Here is a 20,096-nt window from a genome sequence, read left to right as displayed (position 1 = left end):
TATACCAAGTCATTTTTCTGAAGGTGGAAAATTTGATATTAAAGTTCATATGGAAAAATATGTAAGAAGAGCTAGAAAAGCAATGAAAAGGAAGAGTTATGAGGTGGGTCTAGAATAACCAGATATTACAAAGCCTCTATAATTAGAACAGTGTGGTACAAGTGCTTGGGAAAAAAAAAGCCAATGAAATAGAAAAGAAATTCCAGAAATAGATCCAAGTACATATGGAAATTTAGTAAATGATAAATGTGATATCTTAAATCACTGGTCAAAAATGGGCATTTCAATAAATGATCTTGGGACAACTGGAAAGCCATATGAAGAAATACAAAGAATCACACAATATGCAAGAATAAACTCTCAATGAACCTGAGAAATAAATAAAAATAAAATTATACAAGTACTGAGAGAATATAGGTGAAATCCTCCAAAACCTGGAAGTATGCCAAGTCTTTCTAACCATGACTCAAAATTTGATGCAATAAAAAAAAAATTGATTGATAATTCTGATTACAAAAAACTAAAATAAATCTTTGCATGGCAAAAAAGAAAGTCACCTTAAGAAAGATTAAAAGACAAATGACAATTGGGAGAACATATTTGCAACATCAAAGATGGAGGGCTAATATCCCTATCACATAAAGAACTTTATTAAATTGGGAAAAGACTTAGTTGTATAGAAAAATGGGCAAAAGTCATGAAAGATAATTCACAAATGTAAAAGTGGCCCTTATATATAAAAGTATATTCAGCCTCACTTATAATAAAAATTCACATAGATATCAATAGTAACTATCCTATTGGGAAAAGTACAAGAGTTTGACAATGCAATCTGTTGATGAGTCTGTAGAAATAATACACTGCTTGTGAGAATGCAAAATTGTACACACATGGGGGGTTGATAATATATCACAAAACATGGCATTTAAAACCACAATGAGATATCAGTGCTCACCTACTAAAAGAGCTAAATTTAAAGACTGTCCACACCAAGTGATGATGAAGATGTGGAGCAACGGGAACTATCATACACTGCTGGTAGAACAGGAAATAATATAGCTACTTTGGAAAGCAGTTCAGTATTTTCTTTAAAAGTTTAACATACACCTATATGCATCCCAGCCATTCCACTCCTAGTTATTTAAGAGAAATAAAAGCATATGTCTCCCCCAAAACATACATAAATATCCACAACATCTTTATTTGTAATAGCACAAAAACTGGTAACAATCCAAATGTCCATCAACAAGTGAATGGATAAACTGTTTTATATCCATAAAGTGGAATATTACTCAGCAATAAAAAGAGGCAAACTGTTGATACACACAAACACATGGATGGATCTCAAAATAATTATGCTTATTGTCTGAAAGAAGTCAGACAATAAAGAGTATATATTGCATGATTCCATTTATATAAAATTCTAGAAAATGCAAACTAACCAATAGTGACAGAAAACAAATCCATGATTGCCTGGTAACATGGGGACAAGGAAACTTTTGAGGTGATTGCTATATTCATTGTCTTATTTGTTGTGGTGATTCTCAGATGTACTTTATGTTGAAAGTCATCAAATTGTATGCCAAATATACTTCAATAAACCTGTTTAAAAAAATGGTCAAGCCATATCAAAATGACACAAGAGGTCACCTGAAGATATTCCCACCAGCTAAGTCTGGGACAATTTGGGCGCCACAATATCTAAACACAGTAATAGAATATAACTCATGGAATAAAATAAAGAGAAAATACTGATGGTAGATAGATGGATGGATGGATGGATGGATGGAAAGATGGGCAGAAGGATGGGTGGATGGATGGATGAGAAGTAAAAATCTAAAAAATATAGAAGGAAGATGGTGTTACAAAATCACTATGTTACAGTCATTTTAGTAAAATTGATTCAGGCAAAAATGATCAATGCTAAATCTTTGGTTGGGGGGAGCAAATGAAATTTGAGGAAGAACAAGACATTACATATTCTCAAAACTTTCTCATACATATTACTTATTAATTACAACTGGAACAATAGTAACTACAAAGTAGAGAAAGCAGGCAACACCTTAAACAAGTGTTCAAGTGAGTATCTCAGGGTTTAATACCCTGAGAAGGACATAACATCACTTATAAGGTATTCTAGTCTAAAATGGACAAGTTGCATTCTACTCATAAGAAAATATCTGACAAGTCCATGCTGAGAGACATTCTACAAAATAATTGGCTTGCATTCTTCAAAAATGCCAACATAGATGAAAAACAAGGAAATGTGGAGGAAAAATTTCAGATCAAGGGAGACTAAAGAGACATGACAACAGTATTTCACCCTACATTGGTGCCTATACTGGAAAAAATGCTATAAAGACCACTATTGAGAAAATGGACAAAATTAGAATATTGACTGTAGATTAAAGTAATTTATAAATGTTAAATATAGTGAATTGGATCACTGTATTTTGGTTATGTGAGAGAATATCCTTGATCTTAGGAAATATATACTGAATTATTAAGTGGTAAAAAGGGCAACCTATTCTCAACTGGTTCAGAAAAAAAGATTAGATAAACAGAAAGAGCAAGAAGAGATAAGAAGAAAAAGATATGTCAAATGTGACAATGTCTTAAAAATTAGAGAATACTTTGGATAAAGGAAATATAAGTTCTTTGTACTGTCCCTTTGACTTTTCTATATGTTTGAAAGCTTTCAAAATCAAAAGTTTAAAAAAGTCTTTGAAATATGATTGAAGAATCCTATCCCCTGACTCTTTCAACTTTCAACTTTCTCTAAGGCCTGGATCTAAGTCCCTTTAACCTCATAGCTACCTCTCACTTTGTCAAATATGGGTCAAATTGTTGGGAAAACAAGGATATGCTAGGTTTGCTGAAGTAACATCCAGCCCCAATATTTAAGTGATGTAAAACTTCAAAAATGTCTTTCTCATTTATAGTAACATGTTAACAAGCTGGCTCCACTCACATCAGGTCACTCAGGCATACAGGCTGACAGAGGCTCCATCTTACCATGTGCTATCACTATCACTGTGGTAGGGGACAGAAAGAGAGGAGCAACCAAAGATAAAATACGGCCACACTGAATTGATATACACTCCACTTTTTTTCACATTTCATTATCCAAAGTAAGTCATGGTCATCCCTAAATTCAAAGAAGCTAATAAATACAGTCTTGCCACACAGCCAGAAGGTAACTACCACAATAAACTCTAAAAATATTGTACTTGAAATAATTTTTTGATTGTTTACATTGACTTTATAGACACAAAAATTAAAGTGAGAATACGAGAAGTTGAAAGGGAAGAGAGTGAAAGAAAGCACTGCCTTTCCCGCAGACCACCAGTACCTCTTTGCCACCACCACTGTTAGTTTGTATTTCTCTCATCTTGGTAAACTCAACACGTTTGCCTTTTTGTGGTAGGTGAGTTTGAGCATGGCCTGCCACTTTTCCCAGGGACCCACCAATAAACCCTGTCCATAGGCCTAGCTGTGTTAGCCTGGCTCCTAGGATGAGATGATAATCATGGGATGACTATCTTCTCAGGAGTTACTGGAGATAAAACCCATCTCAGAGTAGTTAGTGGCCCTTTGCCCCAAGCATATGTAAACATTCACTGGAGACTTCCTGGCTAGGTATGTGTGTTTTTTGGCACCTGGCCAACCCCACAGCTTTCTCTGTTCCTGGGGGAGAAGAAGTGGGGTCCCTCTCCTATAGCACACAGAGAGAAGGGTGTGTGTAGACCATCTTCTCCTTAGGTCATCCGCTGTGGAGAACTGCCGGCCATGGGGAACTGACACCCACTAGAGAAGCTGAGCTTGTATGGTCTCTTCTCTATGTAAGTAAGGACTCCATCCAGTGCCTGAGCGAGTAGTGTCTTTCTTGGTGATCCCAACACCTATATTGGAGTGAAGTGACATCTCTTTGTTATCCTTCATGCTGTAGAACTCTTTCCCCTGGAGTCATTTCCTTGATACCTTCCTATTCCCTTCATCCTGCTCAGAAATTGAAAATGTGTTTATCTTTTTTCTGAATCCTGGAGCTTTGGGGTCCCCGTCAGGTATCAGTGTCCACATGCAGATCAGTAAGACTGCTTCCCTTGGGAATTCAGGAGGGACTCGTGGCCTGACATTTATATTACACCTAAAAATTATTTCATTCAACATGCATCATGTTGTGACCAGTTATTTTCTAAAATTTCGAATTGATCGTATCACCCTTCTACTTAAAATAATTTGGTGGTTCTGTTGGAAAAATAAAGTTTAAATTCTACACCTTGACATTCAAATTCCTTGATAAACCAGCCTCAATGTGCCATTCCACAATCATTTTCTGCCATTCCTCTCATTCACTCTACCTCTAACAGAAATGGATGACTCTCCACGATCAGGACTCAGCATGCTGTTGCCATCACAGCAAGAATGTCCAGTCCTTTTGCCTCCATGCACGTCCAGTGGCACTTCTTTGATGAAGCTTCTTTCATTTAGGAAGAATGAACAGCAACACACCAACACTTTGTCCAAGCTGCTATTATAAAATTTGTCACATATTATAGATATTTTAAGTCTGTTTCCCTAACTATATTATTAACTCTTTGAAAGCAGGGGCCATGTCTTCGTTATTCCTCCATCCCCAAAGTTTTAGCACACTGTTTTGCTGCAAAAAGTTTTATTGTTTACACTTGGTTCACAGCTTGTTAGAGGGCTGCAAGGTAGTTGATTAAAAAGTTGCCCCTGGCTGGATGGAGGCACTCAGACAGAAGCCTGGATGTCAGGGGAATGCAGAGGCACACCCCCCACCTAAAGTCTCTGGGCTCCCAGACTCCTAGAGGTGCTTAAGGGTGAACCTTTTAAAGAGATACTCTCCCAGTCCAGCCTGTGCACTGTGGAAGTTGGGCAAGTGGTCGCCTATCTTCTTGATGAGTTTCACCTCTTTCTCTAGGAAATGGCTCTCCAGGAAGTCACAGAGATGAGAGTCTGTGTTGGCAGAATCTAGGGCATGCAGATCCGAAAGGGCTGGATACAGGCTCTTTTCCAGGACCATGGCAGCTTCCATGGCTCCAGGGTTTTGCCCCACTCATCTTGGGAGAGCTTCTGCACATCCTGGAAGAGGATATAACCCATGTACTAGTTCCATATCTCCAAGAAACACTTGATACCCTCATGCTTCTCCTTCGCCCACTCATGGAAGAAGTGGTTCACATCAGTTGTGGTTGAAATAGAAGCTCAGAGAGAAAGGTAGGTATAGAAGGGTCACAGATGTGGGTTGACTGGGCAGTTGACAAGGCCACCTCTTCAGCAGAATAATTCTAATGAATCTTGGAGCTCATGGTTGGTTGACAATGAGAAGCTGACCACCAAAAAAAAAAAAAAAAAAAAAAAAGTTGTTAGCTGGTCCCAGAAGCAAGGCATGGCTGAGAAAATGGTTCCAGAACTTGCAACTAGGGAGGCAGTTGGAGGGGGTGGGGGTGGGTGTGTGGTAGACCGGTAGACCCTAGGTCTGTTCCTGTTCTGTCCTAACACTTTCTTTTTTAGTATATACAAGTCTTTATAAAAGAACCAAAGCTCAGTAAATATCCAGCTTTACACAGAGAACAATAACCCAAGATCTAGGGTGGCCAGTGGGACTGGGAAGGAGGGAGCGGGGCATCATCTAGTTTGGAACCCGGTAAGGATGGAGGTGGGAGGGGGTGTTTGATGATAATTCCAGTAAGAAGTAAATGAAAGCACCTGAGTCTTCTCATTCTGCATTTCCATTAACATATGCATTTAAATAGATAAATAGGTACTCCATAAGCTGAGAATAAGAACCATATATCAGGATCTTTAAGTTTTAACAAATTTTCACCTCAATGGGTCAGGTTACTGGCTATGTAGTTCACCTTCTGAGCTAAAACTTGAAGACTAGAGGTATTAGTAGTTCTTGGCCCATTCTGACAATAGTCTCAAACAAGAAAGGGCAAAAGCAGAGGCTAACTTTAAGACAGGTAATAAGAGTAAAATAGGACCTAAAATAAAAAGTGAAAATGTCTTCCTTAAAGCTTTTTGGTGAAAAGTTCTTCCTTAAAGTTTTCTTTTATCTCAATATGCCCATTACCTGAGAAGCTATCAGTATAAATAAGTCTTTTATCCCACCTCCTATAAGAACTGCAGACGGCAGTGTTGTACTTACTTACACCTAGTGAGATAGCCTAGTGAAAAGCCTCATCCTTCTCCAGTTCCTGCCAGTGCGTCTCATTGGCTGAACCCAAACAGAAACCATTAATGCCATCCATAATAGTAAGCTTCCTGGGTCACAAAGTGGAGGAGGTTGGGGCAAATGGAAACTATCTAGCATGTTTCACTCCCTTTGTTCCCCAAGCATAATACCTTGTCTTTTGCCCCGATGAAAAATTTACATCCCGCAAAGAAAGGAAACACAGCATCCCAACTCCCGTATCACTGCAGGTTGATACCAGTTCAGTTATACTCCCATCTGAAACCTGAACTCTTAGCCACACCTGTGCTTTTATGTAAGGTATCAGGGGAAAAAATGGGAAGAAAAAAAATTAACATGAAATTCTCTTCTGAAGCTTGTGATGAGTCCTAGGTTGATTGGTGATATGATACAGGGTCTCTTCTCAAGGGATCCCAGCCTTCCCATAGACACAGAACTCTATCTAATAAGTTTGAATAGCTCATTGAAATGGATGCTTTCCTGGAAAAAGATATAATAACGTACACAACAGCAAGTGGAAAACCTGTATAAGTAAATAATTAAAGTAATGGAGAAAAATTCAATGAATCAATGTCACCAAAAAGCCAATGCCCATAAAGTTTCACTAGGGAATTCTTTCTAAATTTCAAGGGACAATAGAATATAAAATTCCCACAAGATAGAAATTACTCCAGTGCATGGGGGAAATATTAAAAACTTCCTAATTCATATGTAGTAATTCTCATATCAGATTCTAGCAAAAGAGATTATAGACTATCTCAATCATGGATTTGTATGTGAAAATACTAAATGCTTGGTAAACAGAATTAAGAAATAAAATAATGGAATAATCCACCATTAATAAGTTGACTTTTTTCTCCGAATGCGTGACTTTCAAAGTAAGGAAATCTATTAATAATCTCAACATATGGTGAAAAAAAAATTCAATAGAATTCAACACCTATTTATAATTGTTAAAATCTACCAAAAATCTTGTGTGGGCAGACATATTAGTGTTGATTGGATTATGATTCCTTGATTGAGTGTTTCCATGGAAATGCGCCCCACCCAACTGTAGGTGATAACTCTGATTGGATCATTTCCATAGAGATGTGGCCCCTCCCATTCAGCATGGGCCTTGATTAGTTTACTGGAGCACTATATAAGCTCAGACAGAAGGAGCAAGCTTGCTACAGCCAAGAGGGACACTCTGAAAAATGCCCAGGACCTGAGAGAGGAGCTGAAGATGAGAGACAGTTTGAAGGCAGCCGTTGAAAACACATTCTTGCTCCAGAGAAGCTACAAGAGGACAAACATCTCAAGAGCAACTGAGAGTGACATTTTTGAGGAACTGCAGCCTAGAGAGGAACATTCTGGGAGAAAGCCATTTTGAAACCAGAACTTTGGAGCAGACGCCAGCCATGTGCCTTCCCAGCTAACACAGTTTTTCTGGACGCCATTGGCCATCCTCCAGTGAAGTTACCCGATTATTGATGTGTTACCTTGGACACTTCATGACCTTAAAACTGTAACTGTGTAACCAAATAAACCCCCTTTATAAAAGCCAAAAAAAAAAAAAAAAAAACTACCAAAAAATAAAAACAGGAAATCTAGTTCAAAGAGCCAACATTATATTATAACAATTTTAAAGCTATTATTTTAATTGTAGATTTACTACATAAATACTATCTTATCATTAAAAAATAATAAACTATTATAAATAAGGCAAAATTTCCACTAGACAACCAACTAAAATCCTATTCCTTTTCTAAGAAATCATTTCTCCTTTCAGTTTGATGTGAATATGTGCATGTCTTTTTCTATGCATTCACATTAATATGGCATTATTTTGGAGTGTTTTTTTTTTTAAGTCTTTGGATGAATCTACTTGATTTTTTACTCAGCATTGTGTCTTAAAGATTATTTTGTATCATCAAAATGGATCCAATTCTTTCTTTTTAACTTTAGCACAATATTCTGAAATATGAATAGAGTATAATTTATTTAGCATTTCCTCTCCTAATGGATAAATTGATCCATTATTATTAAAACAGGTTTGTTTGTTGTTTATTTAATGATAAAACAGTATTTCAAGGACTTGAGTGTATGTGCACGTCTTTCTCTAGTCTAAGCCTCAGGAGTTTTGCTGAATCATAGTATATGAACCTTTTTTCTTTTAATAGATACTGCCAAATGGCTTCCAAAGTGGCTATACCAACTTATATTCCCAAGAGCAGCATTTAACAGTAGCATTTTTTCCAAACCCTAACTTCACTTGCTATAACAGAGCTTTGAAATTGTTGCTGGTCTAAATAAATGAAAAATAGAATCTCATTGTAGTTTTAGTTTGCTTTCCATCAATTACACAGAAGATTGGAATTTTTCCATATGTTCATATTTTCTGCCAATTTCTTTTCAGTAAGTTATTTGTCTTTTTCTTTGTCATATATGTTAAAATTACTTTTTCTCCAATGGTTTCTTAGATTTTACACCAAAAGCATGAGAAATAAAAGAAAAAGTATATAAACTGGACACCACCAAAATTAAAAAGTTTTGTGCATCAAAGGACATTATCAAGAAAGTGAAAAGACCATCAACAGAATGGGAGAAAATATTTGGAAACTATATCTGATAAGGGTTTAAAATCCAGACTGTATAAAGAACTCTTACCACTCAGCGGTAAAAAGACAACCCAATTTAAAAATGGGCAAAGAATTTGAATAGACATTTCTCCAAAGAAGATACATAAATGACCACTAAGCACATAAAAAGCTACTCAACATCACTAGACACTAGGGAAATAAAAATCAAAACCACAATGATATACCACCTCACACCCACTAAATTGGCTATTATTTTTTTAAAAAATGAAAATAGCAGGTGCCATAGAGTATGTGGGCAAATAAGGAACTTAAAATTGTTGGTGGGAATGTAAAATGGTTGAACTGCTGTGGAAAAGTCTGGCAGTTCCTCAAAAATTGAAACAGAACTACCTTATGACCCAGCAATCCCACTTCTAGGTATATACCCCAAAGAATTGAAAGCAGGGGCTCAGACAGATATCTATACACCAATGATCATAGCAGCATTATTCACATTAGCCAAAAAGTAGAAGCAACCCAAGTGTCCATCAATGGATGAATAAATAAACAAAATATTGCATATACATACTATGAAATATTGTTCAACCACATAAAGGAATAAAATTCTGATACATGCAACAACATGGGTGAACCCTGAAGACATCTTTTGAGTGAAATAAACCAGACATAAAAGGACAAATATTGTATGATCTCACTGATGTGAAATAAAGAGAATATACAAATTCATAGAGACAGGAAGTAGAGATTACCAGGGGCAGAGGGGTGAGGGAATGGGGAGTTAATGGGTACAGGATTTCTGTTTGGGGTGATGGGAATGTGCTGGTAATGGATGGTCCTGAAGGTAGTGCAACATTGTGAATGGATGTGCTTGAAAGAGTGATTGAAATGGAAGCGTTCTATATACATTTCCACAATTTTTAAAAAAAGAAACAGTGACTAAAGCTACAGTGACAATTAAATGCAATCCATGATTCTGGACTGGAACTAATAATGGAGGAGAAAAGACCCAAAAGGACATTATTCGGATATATGAAAAAACTGGAATGTATATGATAAGCTTTATATCAATGTCAAATTGCTTGAACTTGATAACTGTATTTAAGGTATATTTAAGGTGTCTGCATCTCCCAGCATCTCTAAGCATCTGGGTCTGTGTTTACTCTTAGCTTCTCTCTGAAATGTCTTGCTCCAAAATACTGCTGTCAGCTTCTCTTTAAAGGACTCCAGTGACCTAATTAAGACTCACCCTGAATGGGCGGGGTGATGCCTCCATGGAAATAATATAATCAGAGGTCTCACCTAGAGTTGGGTGAGTCACATCTCCATGGAAACAGTCAATCAAAAGGTTCCACCCAACAGGAGTAGATTAAAAGTTTATGGCTCTTCTGGGGTCCATAACAGTTTCAAACTGCCACAGCCGTCTTCAAATTTCTAAGATAAATTATATTTGCTCTGTCTTCTTTTTTTATGTAATTTTATTGAGATATATTCACACACCATACAATCCATCCAACATATACAATCAATGGTTCACAGTATCATCACATAGTTGTGCATTCATCACCATGATCATTACCCCAGAAAAAGATATAAAAAGAAACAAGAAAACCCCAAACATCCCATACCCCTTGCCAGCCCCCCTTATTGACCACTAGCATTTTCCTCTACCCAATTTTAAGACTTACAATAGTGGTAGGTTAACAAGGCAGTGTAGTATTATCAGATATATATAGAGAGAGATCGATCAGTTGAACAGAACAAAACATCCATAAGTAGATCCATACAAAAATGGACAACCACCTCTTTTTTTTTTGGCTGAAGAGTTATACAATGATTATAAAAAGTCAGGGCTACTGGATTGCAGTTCAACAAGTTCAGGTATTTCCTTGTGGCTATTCTAAAACACTAGACACTAAAAAGAAATATCTATATAATGACTGAGTAGTCACAGTCATTTGTTAAATCTTAATTTCTCGGTTACACCTCCTCCCTCTCATTTCATCATTTTCTCAATCTTCAGGGATATCTGAGCAATGACCATTTTAGGTTCTTCATGCTGAAAAGGGGTGTTGACCTTATGGGATAGAGGAATGAAACTGGTTGATGTTCTTGGAGAGACTGGTACTTTTAAGTTTCAGGGCTTATCTGGCATAAGATCAATCTGGAGGCCTTAAGTTTCTGAAAAAAATAAACTTACTAAGAAAAACTTTTATGGAAACTTAGATGTACCCCAGGCACTCCCTAGGGTTTTTAGGAATACTGATGGTTGGGGTTTGGGAAACTGTGGCAATTTCCAGTATCTGGCTAAAGCTCGAGTAAGAGTAACCTCCAGAATGACCTTTCGACTCTATTTGAAATCTCTTAGCCATGGAAACTTTATTTGGTTCCATTTCTTTCCCCTCTTTTGGTTGAGAAAACATTCTCAATCCCATGATGCCAGGGCCAGACTCATTTCTGGGAGTCATGTCCCACATAGCGGGGAGGGTAATGAATTTATTTGCAGAGTTAACTGAAAGAGAGAGGCTGCATCTAAGCAACAAAAGATGTGCTCTGGGGGTGACATTTAGGCGTAATTACAACCAGGCTTAGCTTCACCATTGCAGAAATAGGTTTCTTAAGGGCAAGCCTCAAGATTGAGGGCTTGGCTTATTAAACTGGGAGTTCTTAATGCTTGAAAGAATATCAGGAATTCCCTGGGTGGGAAACTTTAATATTTCCACATTTTCCCCAGTCCATCAAGGGACTTTGCAAATACTTTTTTATTTTCTGCCCAAAATACTCCAGGCTGTATCCAGGTATTACATTAACCTGTACAGAATAATGAGATTTTATTCTGTATTCTAGGTTCCATGTAATTAGATTTTTTAAATAAACCGACCAGACAGTTAAATTAGATAGTATACTACAAAAAAATTCTATTTTGGACCAAATAAACACCTTCCTTTGGTTTCATACAGAAGTTTAAGTTTTAAAATACAGATAATATCATCCTTTATCCAGTATTCTGATTTACCTTAGTCCTAACCAAGTCCATTTTGTTCATGTCTCTAACTGAAGTCTGATCTCTTTTTAAACTTCTTTAACAATTGCTGTATGGAGTAATGCTGACTTTCAGAGCAGCAAAACTCTAACTCTTAGTCTTAGGTGTCACACAGATACCCAATGTTCCAGGGAACTACCAGGTTATACACAAAGAACACAGCATCTCAGAATTTAGCAATAACAGTTAAAACTCAGGAATAGGCAGTCTGAGTACCTTTTGCTGCCTTGTCTGTATTCCTATGGTCTAGCCTTCGTGACAAGTGCCAGCTGAGCCACAGCTGCCTGTCCTGTCAGCACTGCAGCCTCCCAGACTTCCACGACCACCGGCCACCAGGATGGCTGGTATGGCCTTAGTCACAAGGCTTTTAGAATTATTTCAAGATGGGACTGTGCATCAGAATCAATCAAAGGAGAAGTTGTTGGTATTGATTTGGGTACTACCAACTCCTGTGTGGCAATTATGGAAAGTAAACAAGCAAAGGTGCTGGAGTATGCTGAAGGTGCCAGAACTATCCCTTCAACTGTGGCTTTTAGAGAAGATGGTGAGCATCTGGTTGGCATGCCAGCCAAACAACAAGCTGTCACTAACCCAAGCAACACATTCTATGCCATCAAGCATCTTATTGGCCAATGATATGATGACCCTGAAGTATAGAAAGATATTTAAAATGTTCCCTTTAAAATTGTCCGTGCCTCCAATGTTGGTGCCTTGGTTGAAGCTCATGGAAAACTCTATTCTCCAAGTCAAATTGGAGCATCTGTGTTGAGAAGATGAAGGAGACTGCAGAAAATTACTTGGGGCATACAGCAAAAAATTCTGTGATCACAGTCTCAGCTTATTTCCATGACTCTCAGAGACAGGCCACTAAGGATATAGGTCAGATATCTGGACTAAATGTTCTTTGAGTGATTAATGAACCCACAGCTGCTGCTCTGGCCTACAGTCTAGACAAATCAGAAGATAAAAATCATTGCTGTATATGATTTAAGTGGTAGAACCTTTGATGTTTCTATTCTGGAAATTCAGAAAGGAGCATTTGGGGTAAAATTCACCAATGGAAATACTTTCCTAGGTGGTGAAGACTTGGACCAGGCCTTGCTACAACACACCGTGAAGGAGCTCATGAAAGAGACAGGGGTTGATTTGACCAAAGACAATATGGTGCTTCAGAGGGTGTGGGAAGCTGCTGAGAAGGCCAAGTGTGAACTCTCTTCATCTGTACAGAGTGACATCAACCTGCCATATCTTACAATGGACACTTCTGGACCTAAGCATTTGAACATGAAGCTCACCCAGGCTCAGTTTGAGGTGACTGTCATTGATCTAATCAGGAGAAATATTGCCCCATGCCAAAAAGCCATGCAAGATGCAGAAGTCAGCAAGAGAAAAATGGAAGTGATTCTTGTAGGTCGCATGACTAGGATGCCCAAGGTTCAGCAGACAGTGCAGGATCTTTTTGGCCAAGCCCCAAGAAAAGCTGTCAATACTGATGAGGCTGTGGCCACTGGAGCTGCCATCCGGGGAGGTATGTTGGCTGGTGATGTCACAGATGTGTTTCTCCTGGATGTCACTCCTGTCTCTGGGTATTGAGACTCTGGTAGGTGTCTTTACTAAACTTATTAACAGGAACACCACTATTCCAACCAAGAAGAGCCAGGTATTCTCTACAGCTGCTGGTGGACAGACTCAAGTGGAGATTAAAGTGTGTCAAGGTGAGAGAGAGATGGCTAGAGAAAACAAACTTCTTGGACAATTTACCTTGATTGGAATTCTCTCAGCCCCTCATGGAGTCCCTCAGATTGAAGCTACATTTGATATTAATGCCAATGGGATTGTTCTTGTTTCTGCCAAAGATAAGGGCACAGGACATGAGCCCCAGACGGTGATCTGATCTTCCTGTGGGTTACGCAAAGATGATATTGAAAATATGGTTTAAAATGCAGAGAACTATGCTGAGGAAGACCAGAGAAAGAAGGAATGAGTCGAAGCAGTTAATATTGGCTGAAGGAATCACTCATGACACAGAAACCAAGATGGAAGAATTTAGAATCAATTGCCAGCACATGAGTGTGCAACAAGCTAAAAGAAGAGATTTCCAAGATGAGGGAGCTCCAGGCTCAAAAAGATAGTGAAAGAGGAGAAAACAAGTCAGGCAGCATTCTCTTTTCAGCAGACATCACTGAAGCTCTTTGAAATTGCATACAAAAAGATGGCATCTCAGCGAGAAGGCTCTGGAAGTTCTAGCTCTGGGGAACAAAAGGAAAATCAAAAAGGAAGAGAAACAGTAAAAAACAATAATGATAGGCTCCTATTATTTTTTCACAGAAATGCTATTCCGTTATTGGCTTAGGTGTTTTTTTATGAAATAATATTGTGACCTTTTAAAACCTCGACATTTAAGACTTCATTCTTTTACTGAGGGAAAAAAGGGGATGGGTCTCTTTCTTTTATTCGGTCAATTAAAAGCAGATTAAGTATTTACTGAGACAGAGGTTTGTTATCCAGGATTTTAACAGCAGCTTGCTTGAAGAATTCTAGTCAGTTTCTGCCTTTTATTCAAATCTTCCTGCTAAGTGTTATGTTCAAAGCTTCACTCTGGCATTGTTCCAATTTGCTAATGCTGTCATGTTGCAAAACACCAGAAATGGATTGGCTTTTATAAAGGGGATTTGTTTGGTTACAAAGTTACAGTCTTAAGGCCATTAATTGTCCAAGGTAAAGCATTAACAATAGGGTACCTTCATCAAAGGAAGACCAATGGCATCCAGGAAAACCTCTGTTAGCTGCAAAGGCACATGGCTGGCATCTGCTGATCCCGGGTTGAGTTCCAGCTCCTCTCAGTTCCTGTGCATTCTTCAAAATGTTGCTCTTGGGGCGTCTGTCCTCTCTTAGCTTCTCTGGAGCAAAAGTCTGCTTTCGACATCTGTCTTCCAACTGTCTCTCTAAGTTGCAACTAGTAGTAAGCTCCTGACTGAGCTTTTATAAGACTACGGTGAACTAATCAAGGCCCATGCTGAATGGATGGGGCCATGCCTCCATAGATAATATCTAATCAGAGTTATCACCTACAGTTGAGTGGGTCATATCTCCATAGAAACAACCTAATCCAAAGGTTCCAACCTAATCAACACTAATACATCTGCTTCCACAAGATTGCATCAAAGATAAAGGCATTTTGGGAGACATAATACATCCAAACCAGCACAGGGATCCATTAATCACATCCTTCTTATTGGAGATGGCTGCTCTGACATCCCCTTTCCTGCATTTTACTGGAATTTTCTTTGTTCCTTCTCCTCCCTCCATGAGGGTTTGAAAATTATACACTCTATTTCTCTTCTTCCATAAATTCCTAAAATATTTAAACTATTTTAAAAATGAACTTAAGCTCATATTTTTCATACAATACCAAAATGAATCAATATCTAATAATATATATTCCACGAAACAAGGCAAAAAAAAAACCTTAGTACGCTTCTGGGAACCTTCAATCTTGGCAACCCCTAACACTTTCCTTACTGTGACCACATTGAATTTTCATTTCAGATTGTTATTTTTTTATACAGGGATACCTCATTTGATTGCACTTCACTTTATCGTACCTCACAGATATTGTGTTTCTTACAAATTGGAGGTTTGTGGCAACCCTGCATCAAGCAAGTCTTTGGCACCATTTTTCCAACAGCATGTGTTCACTTTGTGCCTCTGTGTCACATTTTGACAATTCTCACAGTATTTCAAACTTTTTCATTATCATTTTATCTGTTATGATGATCTGTAATCAGTAATTGTTGATGTTACTATTGTAATTGTTTCAGAGTGCCACGGACCACACCCATATAAGATAATGAATGTAATTGATAAATGTTGTGTGTGTTTGGCTGCTCCATGGCTTGGCCTTTCCCCCATCTCTCTCCCTTTTCTTAGGCCTCTCTAGTCCCTGAAACACAATAATATTGAAATTGGGGCAGTTAATAACCCTACAGTGGCCTCTATGTGTTCAAGTGAAAGGAGGAGTTGCAAGTCACTCACTTTAAATCAAAAGCTAGAAATGATCAAGCTTAGTGAGGAAGGCAGGCCGAAAACCGAGGTAGGCCAAAAACTTGGCCTCTCTTGCTCCAGTTAGCCAAGTTGTGAGAGCAAAGGGAAGGTTCTTGAAGGAAATTAAAAGTGCTACTCCAGTGAACACATCAACAAAAAAGTGAAACAGCCTTATGGCTGATGTGGAGAAAGTTTTAGTGGTCTGGATACAGGATCAAACCAGTCACAACATTCCCTTAAGTCAAACCTATGAATGTTAGACAGATACGGAAGACAAACACTTCAGCAGACAATCTAAAGTACAAAAAGAACACACTAACTAGAGGGGTGGGGCACGTTGCTGTGGTTTGTACACCAGATATCTGCAGGGAAGGAGGTGTTTCGGGATATGCTGTTAGGTGGAGTGCCTGTTCAGCATAGCCAGTCTTCTGGGGGGAGGGGGGGCAGATGCTACCCAGGTCAAGGCTTTCCAACCTGAGATCTCACAATCCACACTCCTCCAGTTGGAGGCAGTTTCTCCTGTTGCTGCTCCTTGGCTGAAATGGATAAGGAACAGAATTTTGAGGGGTGGATCTTCCTCTTGTTTCTCGTAGTCCCTTTCTGAACCATTATTTGTCACCAGTGGCGTGCATTACTTTTAAGCATTCTTTGCATCTTCCACCTTCAGTAAAATATTTTCTTCTGACATCTTAGGCTATCCTCTTCTTTAATCTAATCCTCTTTAATTCCTTCCTCTTATACACTTTTGATTTTTCAACAAATTTGTGTGTTTATTCCATCAATTTAATATCTTTTCAGAAATTTCCTGGGGATTCAAGATAAAAATAGAAACTGTAGCATGGGCACTTTCTGCCAACCATATGCTTTAACCAGAAGAATTCTGGTTAACACCAGGAGCTAAACAAAAATGACCATTATTACTAATATTATTTATCATTGTTTTGTATTCTTTTCAAAGCAATAAGGAAAAATCACACACAAAAAAATTAGGGATAGATAAAATTATTTGCCAAAGATATAAATGTGTATCTTGAAATAAAAATTAAGCAACCAGAAAATGAGGTAATTGTTTCCTTTTTCTTATTCTTTTCTATGCCATCATTTTTATTACATTTGTAAATAAATGTGACTGTAAAACTATTTTAAACAATTTTTTTTTTTTGTCTAAGCTCTGGGTCTACTCATTAGATTTGGGTTAAAGCTTCACCTAACTCTTTAAAACCTGGCTCAGAGACATTTTCTACATTCTGTTATATTTTAGGAGGCAAAGTGTTGTGGAAAGAGCATAGGCTTTTCCCATTCCACACTTTAATATCTGTGAAAGCTTGAGCAAACTACATAATTTCTCTTGGCCTATTTCTTCATAAGTAAAATAAGGATAATATCTGTGGATCCATTATATACAGCACCTTGCACCTATAAGTTCATCCAATAAAATAAGCCATTATTTTGATAACAAAATATGCTTCCAACAGGACACTGCTCTGTTCCATTAGGTAGCATGATCTTTTCCTGCTTTTAATGTTTTTCCAGCTTTCTGATGACCCCAGTCCCTCCATTCTAGCTTAGGTCATCTTGGACTCTCCCCAAATCTGTCCATAGCTCTGGTATGCCAAAGCACTTCCCAACCCTGCTGTTTGGCTTTACCTTCCAGGACTCCTCACCTTATATTTCTAAATACCACATCATTCTCAGGGAGTCATAACTCTGGTCTCATTTTCAGGTCATTCTCTTAAATTATATCCAGAAGAATATTAAGCTGATGAAAATTATCTTTTTAAAATAAAATTTTTTAAAATAAAATTTAAAAAAAAATCATTTTCAACCATCATTTCAATAAGTGGCAAAAAAAATCTGGAGATGTAGGTAGGGTACTGAATTCCTGGGTAAGGAATTAAACTTGATTCTGTAGGTAATGAGCAGTCATTGGAAACTTTTGAATGAGCTTTCTGAGTATTAAACTATAAAGCGTAAATGGTAACCTCTGAAGTAGAGGGTGGCCAGTTAGGCAACTATTGGCAACAGTATCTAAAGCAGTGAGAATCTTAACTACAGACGTGGCAGTGGTACTGAAAGGAGAGGAACCTCCTGAGAGATTTTACAGAGATAGAGTTTAATTTATGGAGGCACAGGATGTAGAAGCCAGACAGTCAAAGATGTTTTGGTGGTTTGGAACTGTATGTACCCCAGAAAATCATGTTCTTAAAGCAAATCCATTATTACAGTATAAACCTATATTAAGTAGGACTTTTGATAAGGTTACTTCAGTTAAGGCATGGCCCAATTAAGGTGTGGCCTCTTACTGGAGTCCTTTATAAACAGAATGAATACATAGAGAGGAAAACCACAAAAACAAGGAGCTGAAATCAATGAAACCTAGAACAGAAGGGAGAGACCAGCAGACAATACCATGTGCTTTGCCATGTGGCAGACGGAACCAAGGATTGTTGGCAGCCAGTCTTCAGGAAGAAAGCATCACCTGATTATACCCTGATTTGGACATTTTTCTCAAAACTGTAAGGTTTTCAGCTAATATATTTCCCTTATTAAAAGCCAACCCATTTTATGGTATCTGCTTTTAGATGTCAAGGTTTTGAATGCTGAGTGACCAAGATAATGCTAAACCTAGCAAAAATCTCCCTATTCTTAATTTTTTTGTTTTCAGCTTCTTCACTACAAACTATTTTTGAATGAATCTTTCATAAATTCTCATTGAGCAAATCAAGTGTATTATAAGCTACAGAACCATCTTGACTAATAGAATTGGAAAGATTTGAATGAAGAGAAATTAAGAGATAGAAAGTAGCTCAAATCAAATTTGTCTCTTTTCTAACAATCAGTTAAACACCATGCAAACTAACAAGTAAACGCTATCCAAACAGCTCCAGGGAGTGACCCCATTGACCGTTTAGGAATTATGAATTTATTATTGAGCAATGTAAAAATGTTCAATTATTTTAACATAATCATATTGTGTGCATGGAAAACTATTCCTTAATCTGAGACTCTTTAAGAAAGGTCTCAACCTTATTAATTAAATACTTTTGCAATAAAATTTAAATTGTGATTATACTAAATTCAAATTCAAAGTTTACTGTAAGATTTAAATCGTAAAAGCTGTAAAATCCGACATCTATCGCGCAAAGAAGCTTGTGATTCAATACCACGTTTAAGCTGCATGTTTAGTGTACTAGTTAAAACTACAGGCTCTGAGAGACAGAGCTGGATTTGAGCCCTGTTTCCACCATTCTTTGGTTGTGTACGCTTAGACAAGTTACTATGTTCAGCTTCTTCACCTGGGTTGTTTTGAAGATTAAACGAGATAATATAAAACCCATAGCATAGAGTAAACACAATAAATGTTAGCAATCCTTATTAGTACTGTCAGAAAGAAAAAAAAACTATATATTATTCATAGATTATATAATCGACCTGTGTTGATTACTCTTTAATGATATATTCATTGCATTTATTATATATTACGTTTATACATAGACCAAGATAGGAAATAAGAAGTTGCCCTGCTGACCACTATGAAACTTCCCTTACTCCTAACATGTAAAACTCTAGGAAAAGCATAGGCCATTAATCTTGCTGCACCTATATTTGGACGCTGTTCAAAAATGTGATGTACACAAAATTCAGGAAACAATAATTTTGCAGTAGAAGGTACAACTGCATTGTTGCAGGGAGAGCGGACGCTCCGGGGAGAAAATGTCTTTGGACCAATAACGATGAATCCCTTCTACGGCAACCCTGGAGTCCGGTTCTCTTCACGATTGATTGACCCAGAGGAGCGGACGCGGCTTGGCCGGAGCCCGGGAAGGCGCTCTTTGAGGCCGGCGGCGCCCTCCGCGGCGGTTGAGCCCCCGGCTGCAGGTGCGCGCGGCACGAGCGTCCGGCCGCCGCCTCCTCCCTGCCGGCAGGCGCACGCGCATGCGCCGTTAGCATTCGCTGCTCGGCGGCCGCAGGCGGGGTCGGTTTGGCGAGACGCGGGGACCAAGTGGCAGCGACTCGGACATCTGAGCTGCCACTGCTGAAAACAGACCCGCAGGACAGGTGCGTGAGCAGGAGGTCACCTTCCAGTTGCCCTTTGCGCTCGGGATGGTGTGAGGAGTCGGAGTCGTTGCTGCTTCCCCCCGGGTGAGGCTCCTGGGCCGCACCCACTTCTTTAGCGACCCGAAAGGCTAAACAGGTTGGGGCTGGGGAG

At 38.3% G+C, this 20,096-nt stretch overlaps 1 protein-coding gene and 1 pseudogene across 3 annotated transcripts in view; both read left to right on the top strand.

Moving 5' to 3' along the window:
- The first annotated feature begins 12,188 nt into the window (after positions 1 to 12,188).
- Positions 12,189 to 19,926, top strand: LOC119530489 (annotated as a pseudogene).
- The window catches only part of CLGN (calmegin), an 80,233-nt gene continuing 79,979 nt past the window's right edge, over positions 19,843 to 20,096 (top strand). For 2 of the 3 annotated variants that reach the window (XM_037830707.1, XM_037830705.1), the window contains exon 1: positions 19,843 to 19,945. The gene's annotated coding sequence lies outside the window, so the exon portion shown is untranslated. Of the gene's footprint in view, positions 20,030 to 20,096 lie in introns of all 3 variants that reach the window. The other variant, XM_037830706.1, reaches the window with a different exon arrangement.

This window comes from Choloepus didactylus, chromosome 3, assembly GCF_015220235.1.
Source record: "Choloepus didactylus isolate mChoDid1 chromosome 3, mChoDid1.pri, whole genome shotgun sequence".
Taxonomy (NCBI): domain Eukaryota; kingdom Metazoa; phylum Chordata; class Mammalia; order Pilosa; family Megalonychidae; genus Choloepus; species Choloepus didactylus.
This window is presented reverse-complemented; position numbering and strand designations above follow the sequence as displayed.